A 6000-nucleotide genomic window follows, 5' to 3' on the forward strand; every position below is an offset into this window, starting at 1 on the left:
TATCCATGTCCATGCCTCATGTTCAATTGCCAGTGTTTTGGACAGACAAAGCAGCAGTGTTGTCATCCAGCAGGTGTATATGTGCACTATTTGGCCAAAGCACCCAATTTCCCCTGCCCAAACACAGCTAAATACAGTGTGTGAAGACTACACAATGTATTCATCGTACTGCACCATGTACAATTTTGAATCCTAAATCATCTGTATTTGAGATTTGGAACAAACCAGGTTCTGAGAAGACTGAATCTGAGTGAGATTTATTATGGCTGAAGCAGGAATCACATATGCAGAAGCATTGTTGTCCTTCACTCTGGTACAACCTCCCCCCACCACCACAACCACCACCATCTACATTTTCATTCTAGTAGCCTCACCAATTGAGTCCACAAACACAATATAAAAATCCATTGAATGGCCTCCTAGTCCTCCAGTTCCCCTTTCCCTGTCCTTATGCACAGTCATCCTCATTTCACACTAAATCACCTTGTCTTCCCACTTCCCTCCATCTACCCTACCACCCTTAATATCCTTCTTACCATCCAAGTCCCTGTCTGAAACAATAGGACAAGTAGCACCATGTGTGAAAATGTCACACTGACAATCTCTCCACCTCAAGGGCAACAGCAAAACAGCCCCACTTCAAGCACTTTGAGCATTTCACCCCTGCCCTCCTTACCTAGAAGAGCTTTTACTGGCAAGCTGAAATCTGCCCTATGAACACCAAAAAATGTCTATAATTACAAAGAACAACCCAGACTGTCATGGCACTTGTCCTAGACTCTTAGACCTCTCAGTGCCTTCAGTCCTCACTGGGACCATTGAATGAGTACTGGCTAATCTCAAGCCTTTCATTCCCAGAATCCAAGTCCCCTCAATTTGACCCGAAAGAGACACCCATAGGATACATCCGTTCATTCATCGTCAACGCTCATAATCACAAAGAAAAGGATAGATGTTTTGACTATTTCCGACAAAAGACGGAATACTTTGAGAACCCCAACAACAGTGACTCTACTGATACACAACTCATATCCACAATTGCATCCAATCAACTCAAACTTGAATCCACTCTGTGTTCAACGTTGGGTCAGTAGAGGACTCTTCGTCCCCAACTGGGTAAACTTAGTTCTTCAACAAAACAACCCCAACTGGGTCTGTCGAGAAGACACTATATACACATACGTTTCTCCACAAATCCTGTCCCCCTCCCCCTCTCATCCTTATTAGTGGGGGATCTAAGCCTAAGATCGTGCATTTTTGGGTTAAAAACACGAAACTTGGCATACTTATACAGTAGAGTAACCCTAGGTGAACATTTTGGAATATGGAGGCAAGATGTCAGAGTCCCCTGGTGGCCACAGCAGGAACTAATCTTACCATGTGGTGGACATCAAAGAAATTAGTCTCAAATATTCTATTTTTTAAACTAGGAATACGAAACTTAGCAGGTTTCTAAAGTATTTAACAAGAACTATCTCTTGATAATAAAAACTGGAATCAGAGCTCACTGCCTTTTTTTTACCTCTGAATACAACTGTGAAAGGACCTGGACCTTTTTTGTGCATTTTGACAGTATAAAAGTTGAAATTTTCCACCACAATGGATCAAATATTTGATATACAGTTTTAAAGTATTTATCCAAATATACACAATAAACACAGCAATTAATATTGAGCATTCATCCCAAAAAGTAAGCAGACTGAATGACAGTGATCATATTTACAAATGACAAAACAAGTTGTTTTGTCGTTTGTTACATAACTTTGAATTTCATAACCACTCACCACAAAACCAGAATGAATACTGTTGATTTATCAAGTGGTACATTTAAGTCACAAAAAGCTTCAGTTTAAGGTGCCTAAGTTTGGAAATGGTCCCCTTTGCAGTTGCACAGTGCAGTGCATTTGAGCTGTGCTTTGCTGCATTTACACAAACCTCTGCAAGATTCCTTGCATTTGCAGCATATCAGTTCATAGCACATATGTGCTTGTTGAAGGGTAGTCCTTTTTGATGCCCACCTGGAACATGCTGCATCCCATTCCCATCCAAAGAATAATGGGCTGGGCAAGGCTGGGTCTTTCTCCAGGGATTGACCCCACACATGTCCTCTTTGGAATGCAGCTCTCAGAGTATGTTGCTTTAAAGCAGCTTCTGTAGTAAGAATGCTTTCCAGAGACTTTGATTTCATGGAGAACATCTGCTACCTTGCTTCGTTGATGTTGGAGAGCTCAGTGGTGTGGTCATACCACAGCACCATGAATCTCTCAATGAGAAACAGTGAGCTCTCTGTCAACTGACATTGTGGGTTTGACAGTGACAAGAAAGCTTCTGTGACCTCAGGGAAAGCATGCCATGTCTCCCATGCACTCTTTTTGCCTCTCCCGGCAAAGAAAGATGTCACATCACAGCCTGTGAAAGCATGGAAGAATGGCAGAGCAGCAATAATTTCATGAATAGCTATGTACCTTTGAGACTTTCCAGTCCCAAATGATATCCACAGTTTAGAGGTCTTAAACTGGTGGAAACATGCCACAGCAAGTACAACAACATCAGTGCCTGCTGTTTTGATGAGGATGCATTGCTGGCCTTTGTTGGTAGCCTCCATGACAGGGTTCCAGGAACTACTTGATCTCTCACTGCTGCGTTGCAGACCACTTGCTTGTTCAGAATACAGAGAACTTGTTTGTTGTCATTCTCAATGCCTGCAGAATGTTTAGCAAGGAGAGAAAACAGCTCAGTTTCGTTGTCATTATTGTGGAGAAAACTGCCAGTTTCCTGGGATCTGGGCGTTGAGAGTTACTTTCCTGCAAACACCACTGTCTGTCTTCTCCCTGGTTGATATCTTGAGGCTTTGTTCATTGTAGACATCAAAAATAATAAATAGTTTCTCTATGTTTTTCAAGATGTTTTGATTGTGGGGCACAAAGACTTGTGTAACATAGTCAGAGAAGGTCTTTGAAGCAACTGGAGTTAGAGAGTGCACCACCATAGCACCATCCAGCACAACTGCAGTAACCTGAGGGACTGTGTGGTCAGAGTTAGATAGACCTTCCAGGGGAGAGAGCAAGTCAGACTTCTTACCTGATCTCATCTCCCCTGACTTTGACAGAGAAGGTGGCCATGGCTGGTTCTCAAACTTGAAGAACTCCTCAAGCTTTCCCTCTCGAGATTGGCAGGCGATGTACAGCCTGGAGAACAATGCACAGTCGTCCTTCAATGCAGATACCTGACTTTTCTGTTTTGAAAGACTTTGAGACTTCGAGAACAGCGACAGCTTGTTCTTCTTGATAGGCTGTGTAACTGACTTTGAGTTGTGATGCGTTCAGTTACAAATGTCTCATACTGACGCTGTCCCAAGTCATACACACCCTTGAAACTTTCTACAGCTGACTGGCTGATGACAACTTTGCTGTCAAGTGTCAACATATCGTTGCTGTCCTCTAGGAAAGGACTTTCAAGATCTATAATCTGCTTGAGAGAAGTTACCTTCTTCACAAAAGAATTCTGAAAACTTGGTGTCTGCTCATGGTGTTTGTCATTGGCTGCTTTCTCTGAAGTGTTCTCAAAGTCGCGGATGAGTCTGCTGACCTCTGGACCACCAATCATCCAACGTCTTAGTGCTGCAGGATTGTTTGTCAAGCCTACAGCCCCACCTTTTCCTTTGATCAGAGCATTTTCTTGCTCATAGGCCTGATCTAGTGTCATTGCAGAGAACCTATGACCTGTTTTCTGGACTACAACTGCACCTTCAGAGAACTCCAGAAACACAGCAGTATGAGACTGCTGCAGACCTGACATGTCATGGATGTGAACTGGCAACCACCTGGCATAGTTGATGTGATCTGTAGTAAATGCCCAAGCTTTCAATCTAACTAGTGACTCAAAGTCACCCTCCCAAAGTGATTGTACACACTGAAGAATATCCATCTCCAACTCCAGCACTAAGTTCCAAAACTGGAACTGTGGACACTGCACACATCTTCTTGACCTACTCATGAAAGTCAACAATGTCTTCGTCAGAAGAAATGCTTTGCTTGTAACTTTCATAGGCCTGGCACTGTAGGAGGTAGAGAGCAGCTGCAGTGACAGTGTGGGCATGACGTGTCCTAGTCAGGTGTGCTGCTTTGAGATGTGAGTCAGCAACACCACCAGTTGCAACACCAGCAGTTGATATGACTGTGGTCCATCCACTGTCTGTCAGCAGGTCTCCTAGGACCTTGAAGAAGGTCATCTCAGTGTGCATTGCACCCAGCATCAGCACAATCTTGCCTTCACCGTGACTGTCTGGAAATGCCCACTGAATCATTTTGCCAAGGGCAAAGAGAGGTTGGTCCATCGCCAACACAGGAACTTGACCAGGATTCACAGCCTGAGTAGCTGCCATTACAACATCCATGAGATGCTTAATCATTGGAAGTGTGGGTGCCATTTCCGTAAAAAGTGTCATCAAGGCTACTGTGCCAGAATACAGACATGATGTCTGCAGGCGGGCATGGAAAGCTGCCTACGAGACGGCATCAGACTCACTCAGGTCTGATTTGTCCAGGACTTTTCTCACATTCTCCAACCAAGCACGTTGTTTCACAGGAGTACTAGTATTTGATGACAGTATTGCGGGACATGCAGGTCCATGTACCAATGGTACTACAAGATCTTTCTTTGACAGAACAACTGGTTGAACATTTGTGAAGCTTGTTGGAAGGCTGGATATTTGTTCCTCATTGGTCACCAACCCAGGAATGATGGGATGATCTCTTAGTACCTAGCTTGCCTTCTCGTGGGTGTTGTGCTAGGGAAATACTGGTACCATGGAAATAATCCATTGAAGAGGTAGAACTGGGGTTGTGGTCGATGTTGGTTGTCAACAACAGCTGTTGTGAACACGCCACTGGACAGCTGTGGAGGACACAGAACCCCGTGTTCTTTGTATATATGACAAACACTGCTCATTAATCGGTGGTGGAGGACGGTTGAGCTCCACTTTGGTTCTTCCGCTGCTTCCCTTGTCCGGTCTTGGGATTTTCCACCGATGACTGCTCCTGATGCGGCCTGGAATATATTCGATGCTCAATTTTCAATGATATTTAGCCCAATACCATAGAACCCAAAAAGAAACAACAAAAGGAACATCATTTGCGTTGTACACTTAAATATCTATCAACCACGGTTTCCTTTACAGGATGCGGCACATGATTTTTCGTTAATTTTGGTCACTACGGTGCTCTGATTACATGGCATGATGTTAGTCCCTGCTGTGGCCACCAGGGGACTCTGACATCTTGCCTCCATATTCCAAAATGTTCACAGTGTGGCAGGTTTCATGCTTTTAACCCAAAATGGACGAAATGGCTCCGGGGCTGGTCTTATATTAAGTCAAACGAGAAAGAGTAAGAGTATTCCAGGGTTTCTCGTGGTTACTATGCATTCCTCATACCCGCCCCGAAGCCATCACAGCCAACCTTTTCCAACATAGATTTCGTTTTGGAAGCGCTATCTGTGTAGCTTCCTCTGTCTTAGCATTGGTTCCTCCCGTCAGTTGTACTCACTTTATATGTATTCAAATAATTAACTTCGTCCTTTGAAAGCATTTTTCATTGGTGGCATGATCATAAGCGTGCTGGATTCGTGTCTTCGTTGTCGTGGGTTCGAATCCCGCACTTCTCTTATTATTAGCAGTGACTGTAGCTTGCCCCAACAGACCCTTTGTGCATAGGGCAAAGGTTATGGCTCCAGGGATAGCTCTTCAGTGTCTCCAGTCGTATGCTCTTCATCACCGCTACAGGAAGTGGACTCGTTGTCGAAATGAAATCGTTTCGGGGTTTGGGATGTTAAGTGAGAAGGATTAATTGAAGATTAATTTTGATGGTGACCAGCCCAAAGGAAAGCACGTGGCGACAGAAAAAGGTCTATATCAATTTCTCAACCTTTGAGTATTCCCTCAGGTGAGCCCTTGTTATGGGAGTAGATAGGATATTGTCATTTTACATTTGTATGCAAGAA

The sequence above is a fragment of the Oratosquilla oratoria genome, chromosome 1 (genome assembly GCF_046742065.1).
Source record: "Oratosquilla oratoria isolate Oo_2021 chromosome 1, ASM4674206v1, whole genome shotgun sequence".
In the NCBI taxonomy this organism is placed as follows: Eukaryota; Metazoa; Arthropoda; class Malacostraca; order Stomatopoda; family Squillidae; genus Oratosquilla; species Oratosquilla oratoria.